The sequence below is a fragment of the Parasteatoda tepidariorum genome, chromosome 2, assembly GCF_982258835.1.
Source record: "Parasteatoda tepidariorum strain Cologne lab strain chromosome 2, Ptep-v5.0, whole genome shotgun sequence".
NCBI classification, from domain to species: domain Eukaryota; kingdom Metazoa; phylum Arthropoda; class Arachnida; order Araneae; family Theridiidae; genus Parasteatoda; species Parasteatoda tepidariorum.
Window position 1 is genome coordinate 21996082 of NC_141756.1, and position 22975 is coordinate 22019056.

A 22975-nucleotide genomic window follows, 5' to 3' on the forward strand; every position below is an offset into this window, starting at 1 on the left:
CAAATTATTGTAGAATTGTTTGCCCACAGCGTAATCTTTGGAGCAAACAATTCTGCGTCTTATATTCAAATTGAAAACAAATTATTGTAGAATTGTTTGCCCACAGCGAAATCTTGTGGGCAAACAATTCTGCGTCTTATATTCAAATCAAAAACAAAATATTGTAGAATTGTTTGCCCACAGCGTAATCTAGTGGGCAAACAATTCTGCGTCTTATATTCAAATTCAAAGCAAATTATTGCAGAATTGTTTGCCCACAGTGTAATCTTGTGGGCAAACAATTCTGCGTCTTATATTCAAATTGAAAACAAATTATTGCAGAATTGTTTGCCCACAGCGTAATCTTGTGGGCAAACAATTTCGCGTTTTATATTCAAATTGAAAACAAATTATTGCAGAATTGAAAACAAATTATTCCAGAATTGCTTGCCCACATCGTAATCCTGCCAGAAATGGTTTGAACTTTGATATTTTGAAAAAAAAATTTCAGTTTGAATCTTTATAGTTTACTCTACGTTTACCAGAACTCACATTTTTCTTTTTTTTTCTTAAATTTTTCATAACTTATGTTGGTGAAAGAGTATTTGCCATGAAGTTTCTCCACCGGTATCAGAAGATAGTAGACTTATATTTAATAATGTTGCTCATCAATTCAACTTAAATCTATGCTTTAACATTAGATTTTTATCACAATGTTATTTTCTTTGTATAGAAACGTAAATAACAACATTTTATACCAATAGATAGCGTTCGGTTTGAGTTATTAATTTATATTGCCTGTTTATTTGTAATAAAAGTCTGACGCTTAAATATATAAATAATGAAATACGCTAACTATATTGAACACAATCCGCTTTTTCCGAAAACGATGTAAAGAAATTAACAGTATTTTCATTTTCTAACTTTATATGAATTTTATGGGTTCATGTTAAAATAAATAACTGATGACTCCTAATACTGAAACTGAACAAAATAATTTGTTGCATATTTTTAGAGCTTTATTTTGAAAAGAGTGCTAAAATTTATACAAAACAAGATTAAAAAGGTTTAGAGTACTATGAGTGAACTTGAATTGCGTCTTCTTCTTCTTCAGTTGCACGCCAGCCCAGGGTGGGACATGGCCTCCATCAGAAGTTTGTTCCAAGCTGCCCCCTTTTAGGACAGACTCGGCTAGGTATTTTTTTCTTTTTGTAACAATAGATTTTTTACGGGATCGGGGAGTCAGCCCTACACCCAACCTGAGGGACTAGTTGTTTGTGTTCTGCTTAGTCTGGAGTCTCCCCTTCGACCTCTCCAGCTTGGGTGGCCCGACCAGAAGTCGGAGCTCCTGCCGGCATAGCTCTCAGGATTGACATCACACTCAAGCCACAACACAACGACAAGGTAAGAGCACATTGACTTTTTTATTGAATTGCGTAGCAATACAATAAAAGCGATAATAGTAGTTTGGGGAATTGACAAGTGCAGTGAGCTTAGGGTTTGGATCTTTAATTTGCTGTGTTTTTTCTATGGATTTAATTCTTCTTTTTTATGTATTTATTAATTTCTCTAAATCTTTTGAACAAACTTATTTTCTTTCATTGAGTTAGAAGAAATTGAGCCACAGTGACACAAATAATAAACGAAAAATTCACTTCAACATGAAAGAAATATATTTCGTCTCAATGACTATATTAGAGAGTATTTAAATCTACAGTATGATTCAATCCAATATTAAAATAAACACTAAAATGTAAGCCAAACGTCAGGGAAAAGTGATAAAGATACCCAGATTCCAAATCATACTGTCGCGAACAGGAAAATGCTGTTAAGTGAAAATTATCAGTTCCCGAATTTCCGTTTTACACCCGGATCATTAATAAAACGTTGCCTTTTCAGCAAATAGCGAAAGTTTCTCTCTTTTATATATCTATATAGAAGTCCTGGCGTTTTTCCAAGCTTGGATAACGATTAGGAAGAAGTTGAAACGAAACAAAAAAATGAGAGCGAAATGAAATAACTTGTGAAACTCATTCGTTATACTATCGAAAGGAAAGTTAATTTAGTATCTCTTTCCTTCTCCTATGCCTATTGCTAAGGAATGTACGTTTTAAAAGCAAATCACTCTATAAATACTCTCGAAATGTTTTTAAGAATGTGACTAATTAAAATTAGGTAAATTTTTATTTTAAGTTTTGCAGAATACAATACTAGGTAGAAACATAATATTCTCGAACCATTTAAATGTCTGCTCTACAAAAACTGTTTTTATTTGTTTAATTTTATGGGAAAAACATCGTCTTGAATTTCTTTTTGAAACTTCATAAATCGTTAAAAATTACTTCTTGAAATTAGAACTTTGGTAGAAGGTACATTGACCAATACAGTGCCACAAAGCATCATAATTTTTTTTTTTACAAAATAATATTTTTATATCTTATTTTAACCGTATTTCAAAGGCTATTAATCTGATTTCCCATTTTATTTTCAGGTTTAATTATTATAATAATTGAATTCTAATTTCATTTTTATGTCATAAGAAGTATTGAATTCTTCATAAGGCATCTGTATATATATTATGTCCGCCTATTTTTCAAATGTCCGCAATTTACAACAGTTCATTTTTCCACTTTTTAGGTAAAATAATACTTTTAAAACTTTAAAAAAACAAGCTACTCATAATTTAGAGGATTAGACTTATAATTTCATAAGAAATGTAAATTGGTTGAATAGTTTCTGAGATTGAAATTAAATATGATTCCAAAAACGCGCTCCTGTTAAAAAAATTCGCAATTTTATTTTTAATGACACTAAAGTTTTTTTAAAATTAAAATGAGGCGTATTATACTATTTTTACAGAGCTATAAATTTACAGAAATCTTTTCAATTTTGTGCAAATGTTCTACAAAAACACAAATGCAAAAATATATCGATCACAACGTTAATGGCTGTTACATTGTAATCATTAGATGACACTAATGTATATAGAGAATACCAAAATAATGATAGAATAATTTCAAAAATATACTTAACTGTAAGTGTTTCTTTGTAATTTTCCCAAGCAATTGCGTTAACTATATACTTAATAGTTATTTCAGTTATAATAAAAAAGGCGCATCATTTACTTATAACAATGACCTTATCGTTTAAACTAGTTAAGAATACCTTTTTGTCGGATAGAATGTGATATATATTTTATCGAATAACTTAGTTGCGCGGAAAATCTAACCTTTAAGCATTGTAAATACGATAATGGGAATAGTATTAACTATGTACATTTTAGTTGATAGTATATATATATATATATATATATATATATATATATATATATATATATATATATATATATATATATATATATATATATATATATATATATATATATATATATATATATATATATATATATATATATATATATATATATATATATATATATTATTAAATGTAATGTATGTAGTACAATTATTGTAGATAGTGCAATGTTTCCTTTACTATAGAACATATTACATAAATATTGCTTTTTAACTTTTTTAAAAAAAAGGTAACTAACAAATACAAATTATACTGATAGGAACAGTAGTAATTACAAAGAATTGAGTCATGAAAACGTAAAATTTTTTAAATTTGTATTACGAAAAAAATTTAAAAATGCTCTTTGGTGAAGAAAAAAAGGAAAACTTGCTTAGCGAACTTATTGCACGTATTACCTCCAGACACTCTATTTCCGGACACATATTTGTACTTCTTATATTTGCCCTGTTTTTACCTTAAAGTACAGTAAAAAAAAAAAAAAAAATTTGAAAAATTCGGGAAATTTTCATACAGTTTGATACTTTGCTCTCAAACTAAGTTATATTAGTTTAAAAACTTTAACTCGATAATTATTTTTATGAATTTTAGTATTTCAACTTATTTCCTCCTACACTGTTAGAATTTTCATGCTAAAATTACGGTAAAATAACCGGCAGCTGTCTGTTCATCCAATTCACCGTAAAGTTTACGGAAAAGAACATTTTTTATCGTTACGGTTTTGAAACAGTTTACAACTAGTATGGTTAAAAAAACATGAAAACAAAACTATACAGTTTCTAAACCATTTACAGCTAACATGGTTTCAAAACCAGAAAAAAGAAATTTAACTGGACTTGGACACAGTTTAGCAGCTTTATATTACTGCCATCTATGCGTAAATGAGAATATTGTTCTCCAGACCAGAGTCACAAATTGGGGAGTGCAGGACACTGGAAACTCTTCACTGTTGAAAGGAATGGAGGAAATAAAGTAGCATCGACACTGGCAGTCGAACCCCTGTTCTGTCGGTCATGAGATTGACAAATTAGCCATCTCGGCTATTATATGTACCCAACCGCGAGGAACTAAGTGGCTTCGTTTGGTGGGGTGATAAAATTCTGGTTGTTTAACCGTATTAGGTGAAATCAGTTAATAAACGATTTTTCTCACAGTTAACAGTTTGAATACCATCTTATTTATGTTTCTTTGATTGTTTTGTTTGGATATGGTAAAATAATATTTAAATAAATTGTTATTTAACCATTTTAACCGAAACATTTCTAACAGTGTACGAACGTCTCGTAGCAGACAATAAACGAAAAATGAAATTTTTTATACAGATTATGCATTGTCTATGGTGATACGGTATTTGAGTGATTGAGTAGCAGTTTTGGTGAACAAATTTCCCTATTTGTGGTTTCAAATTTCATCTCAAGCAAGATTATGTTCATTTAAGAACTACTAATCATATATTTTAGTTCTTTTTATAATGAATGATTATTAAGGCCCGGATTTTGATGACATTTGCATTTTTTCGCATTTTTTGCATTTTTGAGCATTTTTTGTCTTTTAGAGCATTTTTTTAGATTTATAAGGCATTTTTCTTCAAATTTTGGGGCGTATTTTGCATTTTAATGCATTTTTTAAAGTTTTTTGTTAATTTTTTCCAATTTTTACTATTTTTTTATCAATTATTATTATTACACTGGCTTCCAAACAATGAAGAAAATCTATGGAATATTAACAGGTGAAGCAAAATCTTTTCAAATTGAAGAAGAATTGTAAGTAAGTGAGACCGTCTTTTTCAAGTACGCACCTATAACATCAGTAGACGTTGAAAGAAGCTTCTGCAGGAATGAAAATTTACTTTCAGACAAGAGACGCTCGTTTACATTTCAAATTATCAAAAAACAGTTAATAATCCAATGTAATTCTGATATTTAGTAATATGAGATGGAAGTTGTTATATCTATTAAAGTTTCTATACAAAATAAAAATATTTTGGTGTCAATATATTTTCCTTTTTTTGTTATTTTAGGATATAGAACATATTTTTCAAACTTTAATGAACGTAGAACAAGTATTGCATTGCTTTATATTTTTTAAATGACTCATAATAATTTTAAAGACCAAAATATTTTTTTAATTCAATATTTTTGCTTTATTTAAGGCATTTTTTGCGCAATTTTTGCATTTTTAAGGGCATTTTTGGCCCTTTTTAAGGGCATTTTTTGCACTTTTTAAGGGCATTAGTTGAGATTTTTTAGGTCATCAAAATCCGGGCTCTAATGATTATGTTACGGATGGTGATTACAAATTCAATTATCATTAATCCAGAAAAAAAAGTCCAGAAGAATCCAAAATTCAAAACTACCGGAATATATATCAAAATTTTGCGTGTTTCTATGGTTTTATGCTAGCATCAAAAACGCTCGGTAATTTTTACCAAAACGCTTTAAGTAAAATGAAAAATAAAATATGGTTTTATAATGTGTCATGAAATCTAGTAAATTTATCTTTGCACCAGAAATCATGGCATAAAAACCATTTATTTGGTTAAATTTACGTATTTCTTTCTAAATGCGTGGTAATACGAACTATACTTTTGAAAAATCAGAATTTCCGGTAAACTGTTACCATATGAATGAAAAAATGACCAAATGAATGATTTAAATACCGTACATTTTGGTTTTTATAGCCAAAATCATGCTGTTGTTTTTTTTTCACCAGAAATTATATTAACATACAGAACGGTAATTTTTCCAGAATTTTTTCCTTTGTCCAACACAGTAAAAATTAAACTTTTTTTATTAATGTTTTGCTTTAGGGATGGTTTCAAAATTGTATAATAAGTTCATAGGAATCAGTTTCGCAGCATAAATTTGCAAATTATTACTAATTTGCTAATTATTACTTAATACTTTAAAATTTTGCTAGTGGGTGGCATACATTAAGTGCTATCTTGATAAAGAAGCTTGTTTATTTTGTAGTCTGTTCCGAAAGTATTGTTTAGTAATATCTAGATGAAATATATTAAGTTAATTTCTACTTTATTAATTAATTAGTTTATTTATTTGTATTATATCAATATTTCTGAAAAAATAATTTCAAAGTTTCTACTTGGGATCTCATGTATATTTCCAGATTTTAATAATTTTAAAATTTTGAATCATGTACCAACAATTTATGCAATTTTTTTTCCATTTTTGAGTAATAAGACAAATCTTTGTTTCAAAAATTGTTCAATATTTCAATTATTTAATATAAAATATTCTTGAAAAATATTTACTTAGGTAGATTTGTACTAAAGATTACAAATTGCTACAAATTTAATTTGAGTATTTATTTGTTCTTTGTATTAAGTTTTTCAATTTTATTTGGAGTTTTAATAATAGCATAATTCTAAATAAAAGTACGAGAAGCGGTAATTAAAATTAAAATTTTCTCTGCTATCAATTAAAGAGTTTAATTTATCGATTGCAAAATTTTCATTCATTGCAAATGACAAATATTTAAACATGCTAAAGCAAACAAACTATAAATAGTATTTTCGAGGAAAAGTAGCTGGTAAAATTTCAAAGAGCTCTTTCGTCTATCCCTAATAATTAAATAATCAGATCCTAATGTTTAATGAGGATATAATCGATGAGAATATATTTAACTTTGAATGAGTTTCAGGTGTGGCTCCATTATCTAATTTGTAAATGCCAACGAAGACATGATAAGCTTTAAATTTTCATCGAAACGCACACATATATCTTTCGCTAAAAATAAGAAGCTTATTGAATAAATAAGGAACGCCGCTTACTCCTTTGAGATGGTTATTAATAAATGTTTAGTTCTGTCAAACAAACAATTCGATAGTAGAGTCAAGTTGTATCGATGGATGATAACAGTCATTTTGGAAGAACCTTTACATGCTTTACATTCAAAATAATAAGCAATTACTGACTCTTTTTGTACAATTATTACCTTACAGATAATAATTTTACCAAATTTACTACTATGCAAGCATGATAATAAAACCATAATTTATTTGTAATTTTATCAAAATTCCTTACCGAAGTGCTGTGGAGCAAATCACTGTACTTCTCATAGAGCAAAAAAAAAAAAAAAAAAAAAATACGGTAACTTTTACCATAGTCTGGTATTTTGACTACAATGTGAAAAATTACGGTAAAATTCATACCACAAAAGTTTACGGCACAAAACAACTGATATACCGTAATTTTTATACGGCAATATTTACTGCAAAATCACTGAGTCACTGTAATTAAATAAATATTACTGCAAGAATTACGGTATAAATTTTACGGTAATCCATCCGCAATTCCATTTATATATTATCATTAATACTTTATATACTGTAATCTACTACTGTAATTTATATACATATTTGTAATTTATATTATAATTTTATAGTAATCTATACCATAAAATTTTATGGAACAAAATATCTGATATACCGTAATTTTTAAAGTAATATTTACAGTAAAGTTACTGAATCACATTAAATAAATAAATATTTCTGTAAAAATTATGGTATAGAATTTTAGGGTATAAATATATTTTACAGATTACAGAAAAATACTGACCCCTCAGGGTGTCAGTATTTTTTACCGTCATTTTATCCGTAATGCTTTAATGTGCATTCTTTTTTCTCAGAATCGATAAACAAAAAAAAAATTTCTATTGCTGTAAGTTTCATGCGAATTTTTTTTAAAATTGATTAATCTAAAAATAGAAAGGGGGGAATAGAGCCTTCAACAGATTTTTTTATTTGCATTTTTGGATAAAATCATCGACAGTGTCATCTTCCTTTGTACATTTAGTAAGCTATACATTACATAAAATGTTCGTAGAAGAGATTTTTACGTATTCAAAGATTGCATTCTTAAAATCTAAAAGATCAACAAAAAAATAATCCAATTGAATTGAAAATTACATTTTTATTCGTTCTTTATATCTAAGTAAATAGTGAGGATTTTGAAAGGAATCCGTACAGAAATACTTCAAGCGTAGAATTATTTGACTTGAAATCATCAAATATTCTACAACGTGTGAAATAAGTAAATATCACTAACAAAATATGCTCGAGATATTCTGAAGCTCTCCTTTAATTGAATGTGTTTGAACAATTTGAAATAAAATAGAAAAAAAATAGATACGTATCTCTTAGGAATAGAGAGTTATAGAATAATTCCATACGTATTTGCTGAATAATTTCGCAACAACTCAACGGGAAAATATTTTTCTGAATTACTTAACATCTTACTGATTTCGAAAGAAAAAGTAAATTCAATTTTCAGATGAATTACAGATGCAAGTGGAGATAAAGGGAAAAAAAGGCATTCCTGAAATATAATATGATTACAGGACTTTTTATTTAATTTATCATCAGTTTCAAATGTCTACCACTGCATAAGTCTACTGCATTGAAATTAAATATAAATTTTTAACTTGGTTAATTATTATTATCACAAAAAATATATAATTAACTAATATGCAACTATTATGATTGTATGCAAAAACTAAAGTTTTGAACTAAAATCAAAATTAAGTCAAATGTGGCACAATATAATTCCAAAATTTACCTTTAAATAAATATGTGGAAAGATTTGGGAATTGTGATTAAATTGAAGCGAAAAGAATCAAAATAGAACAAAATAAATATGAATCCAAAAGAGTATTTTATCAGGGGACAAATACAGGTCCCAGCAAATGCAGGTTATAAGTAAATAACTGATTAACAAAGCAAAAATGTCAACCGTTTCACATCACTTTTGTTTTGTTAAACAGCTATTCACAGAAAATATCCCTCAAGATTGCATGCATTGTATCCCTTGATGGTTTGAATTCATTTTGATTTAGTTCTATTTTAATTTACTTACTTATTTCAATTTAATTACAATTCCTCCTTTATCATTATATAAGTTTAAATTTAATCCTAATAGAATACGAAACTAAATTTCTGTTAATTCAATGCAAACTTTTAATTAAATAGTCTTTTAGTTAAATAGTTATTAATTTTGATGTAACAATCTGTTTACTGTCAAGAAATCTCATGATTGGGAAGCTAGTGAGAAACGGTGTCCATGTTACGGTGAAACACCGAAATCTGGAGAATGTCGTCATTCACCGGTGAATGTCAACATTCACGTAGTCGCTTGGTGTATGTCCGAAATATTTACTAAATACCCTTTTCTGACTCTCACCGGTGAATGTCAACAATCATATAGTCGCTTTGGTGAATGTCCGAAATATTTGTTACATCCAATTTATATTAATTTATTCGTTAATATTATTATATTTGCTTGATATATTTATATTTATTCTATATTTTAATACTTACTGACGATAGATTAGAAGAAACATCAGTGTAGGGTATACCGGGCAAATGTATGCCTGGCAGTGACACTTAACCTTAAAAAAACATCAGTGTAGGGTTAAAATATCGAATAAATGTAATTATATCCACAAATAAATTCATATCAAATCGAATGTAATAAATATTTCGGACATTCACCAAAGCATATCTGTGATTGTCGACATACACCGGTGAGGGTCCGAATGTACAAGAATGTAATGAAATATTCGATTTTTCACCGACGTATTTGGTGTTTGTCGACATTCACCGGTGAAAGTCAACAACTACCGATTTCGGTCTTTCGCCGTGACATCCACATGAAAAAAAAAAACATCTTCTCGATGATGCTATTCCTTAATTTAAAATAGTTTTTTTTTTAATTACCTGAATTACGTAGAAAATATCTTATTTAGTGTGTATTATTTATGATTGGTCGGACAGATGGATATGATTGGTTTCTAATATGTTGCATAATTTCGAACCATAGTTATTTAAAAACAGTTTAACTTCCAATATGAAAAATAAGTTGTAAATTTTTTTCTTCAACAATATAATATATCTTTCATTAATGTAGAAGAAAGGAAATAATTCATTTGATGACTGTACGATTTAAAATAATTTATAATTAATCAATAAGAAGAAAAATAAAGAACCATATTAAATTTGTCATTAATCACGAACAAAGAAACATTACTCGTTCGTTAAGTACATAAGTTTTACAACCTTGTATTGAGCAAAATGTCTCAACACTTTCATTTGGATAAGGTAAAAAATTTAATACAATAAACTGTCTGAAATTTCTCTGAAAAAATGGTTAAATAACAATTTAGTTAATTGATATTTTACTATATTCAACCAAAACAGTCAAATAATCTTGAAAAAATATGGCATTAAAACTATTAACTGAGAGAAAAAGCTTTTATTGACTGTTTTCACCTAATACTGTTAACATAGATAATTTCATCCACAGCAACTAATTCCTAAGCCTATGAGAATGGAGTGCACGAGAGCTGACAGCTAAGCTATGTGATAAGGATTACGAATTCAAATTGTTATTTTCCCATCATCAGTTGTATATCACAACAGGTCACAATGTCTAATAATCTTATAGTAATAAGTATGTGGTGAACACCTTATGAAGCCACTTAGTTCCTTTCAGCCTGTTCCTTAGTTACTTTAAAGCATGAAGAGTTTCCTGAGTCTAGCACTCCTCAACTGAATACGAAACTGTTATACATGCATAGATGGCAGCAGTAACACAGATCTGCTTAACACAATTAAGTTAATTTTTCCCCCTCTTCACAATCAAAGGCACCACTAAATCAACTAATTAAGTCACATACTACGGTTTTTTGACAAAATACAACTCAACCACAAACTAACTCTTATGTCTATTTAAATTTCATATTTACGGTTTCGAAACCTTGCTAGTTGTAAATTGTTACAAAACCCTATATTTTTGTATTTAGGTTTTTTTAACCATACCTATTGTAAACGGTATTTAACACACTGTCTGTTCTGCACGTAAAACATTATTAACGTATTTTTACCTGTATTTTACCTGTATTTTATCACACGTATTTTATCACATAACGACTATTTTATCTGCACGTATTTTAACCTGTAGTCTTCTATACACTGCAAAACTAGTTTTTCCATGTTATTAGAAAGGGAAATAGTTGTATTGGGAAGAAACTTTCTCCCGATTTTGCCCATTTCCTAAACCGCCAGTGGGCTAAACAATAAAGATAAAAATTATTCCTAAAGTGAAAACTTTTTTATACTCTTAGGACTATAGCTACAGTTGTTTGAAACTTATGAAGGTTCCTACTGACTTATTGCAAAAACTCTGTTAATTAAATATAAAATTCACTTGAAAAATCAACAAAAAGATATTATAGAAAGTTGTATACCAGATAGATGAAAGAAAGATTTATACAACCATTTTGTTCTACACTGATTCAAAGCAATTATATTTCTAACAGAATATTTAAAAACTAAAATATTCAACTTATTTTTATTTCGGATGTTAGTAAAATTAATTACTTCTGAAGTTTTGCAAATTCTGTTTAATTCTACGTCTGTCCTGCCTCAAATTCTATTTAACAGAACACCTCAAAAATACTACTTAAAATTTTTGTCTCAAAAACTATCAGAATTCTTTTTATTATTTTTTCCGTTAAAGTCTAAGTTTCATCTGCATAGATATTAATATTTAGAAAAGTGGTTTTAAAGTTGTAAAAAACCTTAATTGGATTAAGCTTTACGTCATAATTCTTTTTATTTTTAGAAATCCATAACCCTCGACTAAAAATCTTTTAATAAGTTTAACAAAATGACAATTCGCAGATACCACTTAAGATAAATTATCTAAAATGTTTAAAAGGAGAAGAAAAGATATTCGAAAATATATTCAAGAAAAAACTTTTTGTCGTTTCTGCAGATAAGAAACTTTAGTTAATCATAAACGAAGGAATATCATTTAATCACAGTCATAAGATAATCTTTAAAAGAAGCTGCATAATTTTAAACTCGATTATTGTAAAAAGGAAATTTACCTTAGTGTATTGAAAACGGATTTTATTTTGTGTTAATAATCTCTTACAGCTTTGCAGGAAAGTCAGTAGCTGCGATACATTTAAATTTAATTGAATTTGCGTGAACAGTTCAATTTCTTGATCACGCATGAAAAGTTTGTTAAACCATCTCATTAACGTAACATTTGAATTTCTATGTTTTATTTTTAACAGCTTTCGAGCAAATTGTGGTTTTAAAAATATTTGTATAAGAAAGCATTTTACGCTTATTAGGTTTAAATCACAAACACGGCTCGCTTATTTTTAAAGTTAATTTGGTTTAATGCATTTTATATTTGATTTTATGCTTGTAAGAGCCTTATTCATTTTGTTCTTAAAGCAATTATTTTTCTTACGTTATGATTTGCGTTACGTTACAAATTTTATTAAAACCCGCTAAGTACTTTATTTTATAGAAATGAGTAATTGAAAAATTTAATGCTTTCTTACTATGTGCTTTCTTTATTCTAAAGAATTGAACGGGATAATTCTAGGAATTATAACAATAAATAAAGCCAACTTCACCGAGTGACAGAAAATAGCTTGGGCACATATAGTCAAACATTTAGTCAAACATTTAGTCATTAGAGTCAAACATTTTAACCACCGACTCCAGACCCGTGGAGTCGGTGGTTAAAATGTTTGACTCCTGCTTTAATTTATACTCGATTAAAAATTTTCCCCGATTACTCGGAAAATATTAATATAACTTATTGAATATCCGTTCTTCGTACGGGAAGAAAAAAATATATCGGTATTGATGATCAGCATTACAAAATATGTGGATAAATATGAGGAACATATAATTTGTAAAATTTTGTAAAATTTTATATGTAAAATTTTATAAAATTCATAAAATTTTATTAAATTTCATATGTAAAATTTTCTTCATGTACTTTTACATAAAAAACGGTGGCAACCTTTTTACACCAAAGTAGTGTTCAATAGGTTACCAGCAAGTTACGTGGTGTGGGCATCTCCATCCTGATTGGTTGCTGAAAAATGGAATTTGTTTACGTTACCGACTGTTCTATCTCGAGTAAGCCAAACCCATAAAATATCAATTCTCTTATATGACTCATTCCACATTGTTTCACTTCACAAAGACTTCAATTCTTTCATTATATATCTCCTTACTTAACACAAAGACAGGCATGAAGCCATGTAGAACAAAAACAAACTAATTATGTATGGAAGTTGCTAGATACGCAAAGCAAAAATGTATCACCGTTACAATGAAAGACATAAACAAATAATAATTCCAAGCTAAATAAAGGAGGTAGACGAGAAAGAATTTTATTTCAACAAATATGATAAGTGATATACGGCTCTGTATTGAATATACTTCACATTAATTGACATTCTAACTTATGTGGATAAACTCAAACACGCCATTTGCTCAAATTCAACACGCTATTTTGCTTATAAACGAACAGCTGGTGTTAACAACATAGGTCATATGCGTTGATATTCGTGGTCTTCTTTTTCTTAAAGTGCAAGTACCCAATTACATTAAGAATGCTCTATTATACACTGAAGAGTCAAAAAAATTGGTACAGGCATGAGTATGCAAATAAAGGGGTATGGAGCCAATCAAAGTACAGCCCTGCGATCGGCAACGCTTATATAAGACAAAGAGTGTCTAGTACAGTTCTTAGATCGGTTACTGCTGCTACAATGCCAGGTTATACAGATTTAAGTGAGTTTGAACGTGGTGTTATAGTCGGCGCACGGGAGATGGGACATAGCATCTCCGAGATAGCAATGAAATTTGGATTTTCACGTACGACCATTTCACGAGTATACCGGAGTATCGGAAATCCGGTAAAACATCAAATCTACGACATCGCATGTATATTTGGGATGCCTTGAAACGTGATGTTCAGAAGATATCACCACCCCCTCTTACTCCCACTGGTTTATGAACAGCCCTGCAGGATTCATGGTGTCATTTATCTCCAGCACTACTTCACGCATTGGTCGAATCCATGCCACGTCGTGTTGCGGCACTTCTGCGTGCTCGTGGGCGCCCTACACGATGTTAGGCAGGTATACCAGTTTTTTTGGCTCTTCAGTGTATTACGTTGTGTAAAGCAGACGCCACAATTTGTCGCATTGCGTAACACTAAACATTATAATTATAATAAAATAAGATTCACATAGGAATTAGTAAATGTATTATTACGACATAAATCAATTCTCGATAACAAACGTTAACTTCTGGCGGTAAAAAAAGCGCTCCAACACACCAATGTTTTCAGAAAAGAAAAGAGTTCCCGTTTTGTGTGAATTAGTGACAATTCGATGTAAACTATTCAACGATTAGATTTCCCATAATTAGAAGTTCAACTCACTAAAAGAAAGATTAACTGTATAGTATCATTTAACCTGTTATGCTTAGAATATATGAAAATTTTTCCATGGCTTGGTAGATAGCTTCAATTGTATTTTATAAGTTCTGGTTGAGTTTAAGGACACGATTTAAAAGTGTAGGTATCAATTTAACTAACGCGTTCAAATATTTTTACGTAAATGCGAATTCGATCACCAATTTTAATTGTGATAACCTAACATAGGAAACTAAAATTGAAAAATTTATTAAAACGAGTGGAAAAACCAATTTTTAATTGGATTTTAGCTCTAAGCTAGCAAATCAAAGGTATTATAAAATATTCATCAAATCCTATTTAAAATTTCTTCGTTTGGGATGTGGCGTAACAAATGGACAGCGTTCAGATACATCATAGACATAGAGAATTTTAAAGTAGGCAGTTCGGTCCGCTGCGTCTTCAAATGTATATTATGCACCAAATTCGGTGCGGACCGGTTTAGAATTACCATATACATGCAATTTATACGATGTATTTATAAGAATTTGTATACGACACATAAACACACCCATACACATAAACATTCTGCTTTACTTATACAGATTATTAAATGAATATTAATTTCGAAAGATATATTTCTCTTTCTTTATGTGTTATGGGAGTTAATGGTTTTTGATTAAAAATATTTTTAGAAATACGACTTTTTTTTTAAATTTGATTTTTCTGCAAACATTCGACCGATTTCGCTTAAATTTTACATTTCGCCATTTAAATTTACATTCTTTAAAACGATGTAAAAAAGTGAATGCCTTACATTTCAAAAGTTTCAAAAGTACTTTTTGTGTCCGATTTCGAAATTTAAAATATCGTCTGCATTTACTAATTAGCGTGTTTCAACTCATCCCTTTGAACCATAACGATTGAGTCCTAAAACGTGAAGATCCAATCATTAGATCAAAAGTTATTAAAGATGGTCTGATTTTTATTGTGAGCTCTGCACAACAAAATCTCACACGCACCCTCACATATTCATAAAAATTTTATGCCAAGAAGATTTTTAGAGAATATTCTGAAACTAAGAAACTATTGGACTAAATGTGATGCATTAAACTCATTTTTATATATGATTAACTTTTCAACTGAGTTAAATAGATTTGTTTTAGGAATTTATGCACTTTGTAATAGCACTTTTTAAACAGTACTTTTATAATAGCTCCATCTAAATTTTCTAACGCGATCAAAAAAATGTTAATGTGATAAATTAACTATGAAATTATAATTCAATTAATTGTCACAACATTCATTTGCGAGTTATTTTTCTCACGTTCTAATTATAAATATTTATCTAACTAATTTCCATTAAGTACAACTAATTCCTCTTTTCTTTAACATTATAGGACCTAACTTCTAAGTGGCCGGAGTCTGACTCATTTTTACGACACCAGCGAAATCTCTTTCGATTCCAACTCCAAATTCAACTGTACAGCCCTGTATACAATACCAAATTTAATGTTTTTTAAAATATCATAAATTAAATTTCAATTGGGCATAAAAACGCTACTACTTGTCTCATATTGGGTTGACTACTAAGTTCCTTTATCCCTTTTTTTCAAATCTTAATATTCCGCTGTCATTAAAAGGTTTTGATATGAAGTCTTAGACTTGACTTTTTTGTTTGCAATCCGTTTTCGAACAACAGATTGAAAAAAAATGTCCATCTAAATACATATTAGAAAGTAAAATAGTCTATATTTTTAGGAAATACAATTTTGTTAGGCCATTTATAAAGCTTACTAGGTACAATGAAACACTCTTTGACTCAAAATTTCTATTAACAAACATTTCCTACTTTTTGAAATATTATTTGAAGAGTATATATAGAGAAACATTTGAGTGAAAAATATATTTAGCATATTAATAATTTATGGTTTAGTATATTAATAATTTATAGCATGAAACACCGGCGTCTTTTTCAGCGTTAAACTTAAAATCTTCCAAAACGCGGCTCACTTCTGAACAACGATTTTTCAATTTGCACTTATTTGCAGTTATTTTGATCTAAGAGAAGCAGTTATTCATAATTTAGATTTCTTTAACTTACAAAATCAATCATTGATAAATTTTTGAATACGAAGGTGAAAAAAATGCAAACTAATTTTTTAAGATTTTATATTTTAGTACAAATATAATTTTGATAATCAGATTTTTTTAGTAACTATTAGACTGTTTTTTTTTAAATTAAAAAATACAAAAATATATTTTTTGCTTATAGTTGGAGCGGCAGAAGAAAAATATATAAAGTGTCACCGGTGTCCCAGCTGCAAAAAGGTTTAGACAATTATTTTTTGCTACTTTTAAAAGATGAAGATATTGTTTAGAAATAGAGAAAATAAAGAAAGATTCCCTTCGAAGGCGAAAATACAAGAAAGTGTGCATTAATTGTATTTTAATACATGTAAAATAGTGAAAAGAAGAAGAAAAAAAACGTAAATTTCATTTCATTGTACCCCGCTTTCCCCTATACCAAAAATATTATTGTTATTTATTATACCAAAGTGCAAATAAAACTGGAATCATTCACCTAACTAAAGATACCATTCTTTCAATTTTCATAATTTCGTTAGATTACGTGCAATAATAGTTGGCGAACGGAGTACTTCTACACAATTAATACGATATCTTTTCTACCAATGATAAATGATATAGGATCGCCGAAATCCAGAACATTTTTAAAAATAGCTATCCCACTCGCAAAACTAAGTTCTTGGTTCCATTTAGTACATTATTTCGACCCCATTCGCTTCGAATAAATTTGCATCGGTACCTCATTATAAATATTTCGTCACGAAATCGGTGTATTGCTTCATTTACAACAATCACCATTTGCCATATCACGTTTACTCAAACGATTTCGAACATTCGAAAATTCCTCCTTCACACGTTTGAGGGCATCCGCTGGAAGTAAATGATCAATAATTGTTCCAATGGAATTTTGAACATGATATATAATAAATTGATCATTTTAACTAATAATTGGATTCAAAACAGATTGGGGCTTATTTTATTCCTGGTATAGAATTATTTTATTATTCGAAATTTTCCTATGGAACTCAAACAATTTTGATTAGAAAATTATTTTAGCGTCAATGTTTGTGATTTTAAACAAAATCTGTATCTTTTTTTTTTTTTCAAAGCAAAAGATAAGCGATGATTTAGGCAATCTTCGTTTCTATTTTACTTTTTCAATAGTTAAAGTTCTTTAATTCTAATTTTTACTTTAAAAATATGACTTAAAAAACCTTGCCTCTTTTATTTATTTATTTACTTATTATTAATATTTTTTAAGCATGTTTTGCTGTGGGTTCCAAAAGCATTTCCATGTAAGAAATACAAAGATAAAAGGATTATTGAAGGGTTTTATTGTAGAATACAATTACAATTCAGTAAATTTTACGATAACACTTTAGTAAATTGCTTTATGTATAAAACTTTCTAGGTCACAGTTACTCGCAACATTTCAAGAAAGGAGTAATAGTGAAAAGGTGTGTATGTCAGGTAATTGAGGGGAATTGTGAGCAGTGTTAACTGTTCATAGCTCACTAATTTTTGTAAATGGTGTGTACCAACCAAAAAAGAACAGTGTCTTGCATAACTGTCGTTGGACAGCTGACCCACTATTGTGTTTACGACTACAAATGTTCAACTTCGTTGTCTTGTTATTTTGAACCCAATCCAGAATACAAGGGAACTCCTGGATCAAGTATTAGTAGAAATTTGCCTTCGTGGAGTACTTTTTGAGGGAACTAACCCGCACTTGCGTTACATGGAAAGGAAAACCCCGTAAACCTCCCATGGTTAGCCCCACGACAAAAGGACTCAACCCATGATCCGTCTACCACTGACGATATTTTACGTCAGTACTGTGGTCGATGTGAGCCGGGTGCAGAATTCATATCGAGCTGCCATCGCTGGGATTCGAAACCGGTTTACCGCATTATAAGGCGAACGCTCTATCCTCTGAGCCCATTGGCTCAAGCCTGACTTTGAAAATGATTATACAATGAAGGAAAAAAATTGACTAGTTGTGAATACTTAATTTTGGAATTAAAAATTATGAAAATTGGTCATTTCGACGATCATGAATTATTCTATTTTCACGATCCTATATTCACATGACCTTCGTAATCCTTAGTATTTTTCTCACTAGAATTCACCTTTACCTCGAAATAGTGGGCAAATGTGAACGAGGAAAAGGAGACCGCTGATACACTACCACCTGTCCTATAAACTCAGTGCCAGTTGGTTGTTTTCAAGGAAGATGGCGTGTTGACGCTACACCTTTTTAGTCTGTTTTATTGTAGACTTCTTCTTGTTAACTTAGGGAGTTTAATAGCTCAGTTCTTTTGCTTTGCTAAGTATTAATTACATATTTTATTATTTACAAGAATTAATTATTATTGAGATTATTGCACGATACAATAATCGATTACGAGATAGCATATCAAATTCATATTTGTCGGGCTGTGCCTACTTAAAATAGAATGGAAAGAACAGTTGCTAACATAAACCAATGCCACTTTACAAGAGCCAATCAGACTCTATACCCACGATGACGTCATAATGTGAATGATAACTAATTCTGTTATCAAAGACTGGAGTAAAAGATTAAACATCTAATGTAAGCTTGCGATATGTAGAATTGTTTGTTTTTTTTTAAAAATTTTTGTAGTTCTTTCCCTTTTATAATAAATTGGTATTTTCGGTAAAATAAATGAATTTCTAATTAACTACATGAATTCTATAATAGTTAAAAAGAATCAAAAGGAAATGCTTCTTTACAAATTTTAAAAAAAATTGCCTTAATCATTTCGTTTTTATTTTAGCACATGAAAATTTTACCATTCGAACTAAAGTTATGCGCCTTTACCGATTTTTTAAAAAATTTTTACATGCAGCACATTTAAAAAATGTTTTCTTTTTAAAATTGTGTATCAAAAGCATTTGTTTTAATGGGCTAGCAACACACAAAGAGCTTAAAAAACTTTGAATGATACGAAATACAAAAGTAACAAAACTCTTGTAAAGTAAAAGTAACAAAACTAAGCTTATTAATTTTTCCGACAATTTTATTACTGTGGAGTTTATTTTCCATTCAATAAAGTCAAGAAAAAATTTATTGCATTTATTAGGCTCCAGCTTACTTAATTTTAAGTGCTCAGAATATTCGAGAATTTAATAGTTTCTAGGATTTCCTAAACAAAATTCTTTTATTTAAATGAAAGACAATGAATTCTAGAAATTACCTACCTTGTTTACTCTATGCTTCGCGTATATTTTACTTACTGGTAAGTAAAAAATAAAATTTAAAAAAAACTCACACTAATTGTACAAAATAAAGTAACTTGGTAACTTATTACCGTACGCTAAGAAATGTTTATAGCTAGTTATTTTCCTAAAAACTTGGTTTTTCCCCATTTGTAGGGAGACAAAAAAAAAACTTTCTGTTCTAAATACTGCCATGTTTTCATTATTTATGTAATGAGGCAAAAAAAAAATTCTTCTCCAAACAATAATGAGAAACAAACAGCAATTATGAAGTGAAGTAAATTCAGTACAGATGATATTCTGAAGAAAAATCATTAAAAATTAGGAGAGAAAAAGGAAAAGCAACTTTCGAAAATTCATTCGCAATTTCTGATTCTTTTTTTTTTCCCCTTTGAGGATTACTTATTACCATTAGAGACAGAAGACGATAGAGAAAAATGTAATTTATTTTCTGCCTTGGCAACACAGTTTCATTCTATCTAAAAAGAGAGAAAAAAATGTTCTAAAAGAAAGAAATTTACACTTCAAACGATATCTGATGCTAAAGCATTATGTTAATGTATTACTTAAGGGAATTCTTTTCGAATTTAAGCAGACAATTGTTTTTTTTTTGGGGGGGGGGGAATTGGTCGGCCAATCAGGAAAAGGAAAATGTAATACTTAGTGAGATACACTTCGTTATTTAATTGAAACAAAAATATGCTTGTTTATTAAATAAAATAATATTTTATTTCTGCTGGGAAAAATCAAAGTTTATACTTCCTTCACGAATTAAGCAAATAAAGCTTTAAGGGTGGATGTTTTGGAGAAATATGTTGTTATTCTAAACAAAATATATTCGTTATGTATGTACATATTTTTACATTATTCTTCAAATTATGAACCATATTTGATATACTTGATAAAATAAATTATGATTTCAGTAAACTCAAAAGTATATGCTTCCCCGATTATGTAAAAATCCTCTGTAAAGACTGTTGTTCGATAAATATCAGATTTCTATTTAAAAACAAAATTGAAATATTTATTACTAAGCGCATTGCTAATGTAGTATCTGTTAAGAAACTATAAGAATAATTTTTAACGACCATAACTGGAACTTATCACAACAAACAATCATATAATTTTTATTCTCTATTAGGAAACTGTGAGAATAATTTTTAACGATCATACCTGGAACTTATCACAGCAAACAATCATAAAATTTTTATTCTCTATTAGGAAACTGTAAGACTAATTTTTAACGATCTTACTTGGAACTTTTCACAGCAAACAATCATAAAATTTTTATTCTCTATTAGGAAACTGTAAGACTAATTTTTAACAATCTTACTTGGAACTTATCACAACAAACAATCATAAAATTTTTATTCTCTATTAGGAAACTGTAAGAATAATTTTTAACGATCTTACCTGGAACTTATCACAACAAACAATCATAACATTTTTATTCTCTATAAGGAAACTGTAAGAAAAATTTTTAGCGATCATACCAAACATTTATCACAACAATCATAACATTTTTATTCTCTATAAGGAAACTGTAAGAAAAATTTTTAGCGATCATACCAAAAATTTATCACAACAAACAATCATAACATTTTTATTCTCTGTAAGGAAACTGTAAGAATAATTTTTAATGATCATATCAGTAATTTATCACAACAAACAATCATAAAATTTTTAAAGAATCTTGAGTAAAAAGAAAAAAAAACTCATAAGTGACACTGGCACTTCGATGTTTTGAATATTCAATTTTACGTTAAATTTTGTTTTACTGCTCAAAAACTACAAACTAGTTAATAAAAATTACAAACTTGATTTTAATGTGTAGAAAAATGCACCATGTGGTCCGCTATTCAGCTTGTTTAAAAGAGACAACAGAGTTGAAAACCTAAAAAGTTGCTAAAACGTTCATTTTCATTAATGAACATAAAAAGGCATTTCTTTCGAAATTCTATTTTGTTCGAAAGTTATTGCAATTTTAAGAGCTTTTTAGTGACTATCCCTTCCTTTTTTTTCATTTACATAACTTTGAAAGACTAAAAAACTTGAAATAATGAAGGGGCGTAAAAAAATATACAAGTACGATCGAGTAAAAGCAGTTAACATTTTATAATTAGTTTATATATTTATATTTATAATTTATAACCGTCATTGAACAGTTGACTCAATTTTTGGGTTCACGGCTATTAATGTTCAACTCCATAGTCTTGTAATTTTGAATCCAATCCAGAAAACAAGGGAACTCCTGGATCAAGTATTGGGAGAAATTTGCCTTCGTGGAGGACTTTGTGGTGGAACTAGCTCGCATGTGCGTTACATGGAGAGGAAAACCACGAAAACCTCCCACGGTTAGCCTGACAGAAAGGGAACTTTAAACCACGATCGGTGTACCACTGAGAATATTTTACGTCAGCGCTGTGGTCGGTGCAAGCCGAATGCAAAATTCGTATCGCCCAGTCATTGCTAGGATTCTATGACTAGTTTAGGAATTGACTTTGAAGCTTATAGTTAAAAATGCCAACTATCACAGAATTGTAAACACAGAGTTGAAATTGAACTGAAAAGACCGATTGTTGGTGTTAATTTAGCTTCTCCTAGTAACATAAAAAAATTTATTAGAGATAATAAGTGTAAATATATCTTAAAAGTAATATTAAATGTAAAATTGTTTATACGATAAAAAGCACTAATTTTAATGATAATAATATAATTACCATTTTTCTATTAATATTTCCGTTTTAAGTAATAATAAACAAAATATTGCATTAAAGAATTTTTTAATTGCAATAAATGATTTTAAAGATCACTTACAATGTTCAATAACAAAATTTTAAACAACAAAACACATCATTACAACTTTCAAAGAATAAGCTAGCAAAATTAGAGGAAATATTTGTGTATCTCCGAAGGTAATCTTTCACAACGCATCTCATTCTCAAAAATGAGGGGGGAGAGAGATAACTACTCAGACTAAATGAAAAAAAAATACATAAAATCATTTTAAAAATGTCATTGAAGATAAGATTTCGGTAAGTAATCATTTATAAAAGGATCAGCGTTCAAAATATAGTGTATGGATTTTGCATTTTACTTAAGAT

The 22975-nt window shown here is 29.0% G+C and overlaps 1 protein-coding gene and 1 long non-coding RNA gene across 2 annotated transcripts in view; one reads left to right on the top strand and one right to left on the bottom strand.

The window, feature by feature from the left end:
• Nucleotides 1-22975, bottom strand: part of LOC107448316 (uncharacterized) — a 100633-nt gene that overhangs the window by 34464 nt on the left and 43194 nt on the right. The window lies entirely within an intron of this gene.
• LOC147814832 (uncharacterized) lies at nt 2555-17133 on the top strand. Its single transcript, XR_015430746.1, has 3 exons — nt 2555-2616; nt 13165-13255; nt 16819-17133. It is a non-coding gene; the product is annotated as an uncharacterized LOC147814832 (long non-coding RNA).